Here is a 335-nt window from a genome sequence, read left to right on the forward strand (position 1 = left end):
AAAATAGCTTATTAAGTTTATGTTGAATATATGTTGACTTAAAAATATATTATGATAATCTTATCCTTGTAATAAATAAGTTTTTATTATATATAGGTAAGATTTATTTTTTAAATCATAGCTTTATGATCTAACTTAGCTTGTGAGTTAATTTAATTGACTTTAACTTATTAAAAATTTAAAATATACTTATATTATCAATTAATCAATCTCAATTCTAATAAGTAGTTAGGTAACTATATATGTTAATTTTTTCTCGATCCACTCGTTTCGAATTCATTTATACAAGTATTATTTATGAAGCTAAACTTATTATTTTAATTAGATAATTATAC

At 18.5% G+C, this 335-nt stretch overlaps 1 protein-coding gene across 1 annotated transcript in view; it reads right to left on the reverse strand.

The window, feature by feature from the left end:
• LOC107647680 overlaps positions 1–335 on the reverse strand; it is a 4,789-nt gene that overhangs the window by 2,430 nt on the left and 2,024 nt on the right. The window lies entirely within an intron of this gene.

The sequence above is a fragment of the Arachis ipaensis genome, chromosome B06, assembly GCF_000816755.2.
Source record: "Arachis ipaensis cultivar K30076 chromosome B06, Araip1.1, whole genome shotgun sequence".
In the NCBI taxonomy this organism is placed as follows: Eukaryota; Viridiplantae; Streptophyta; class Magnoliopsida; order Fabales; family Fabaceae; genus Arachis; species Arachis ipaensis.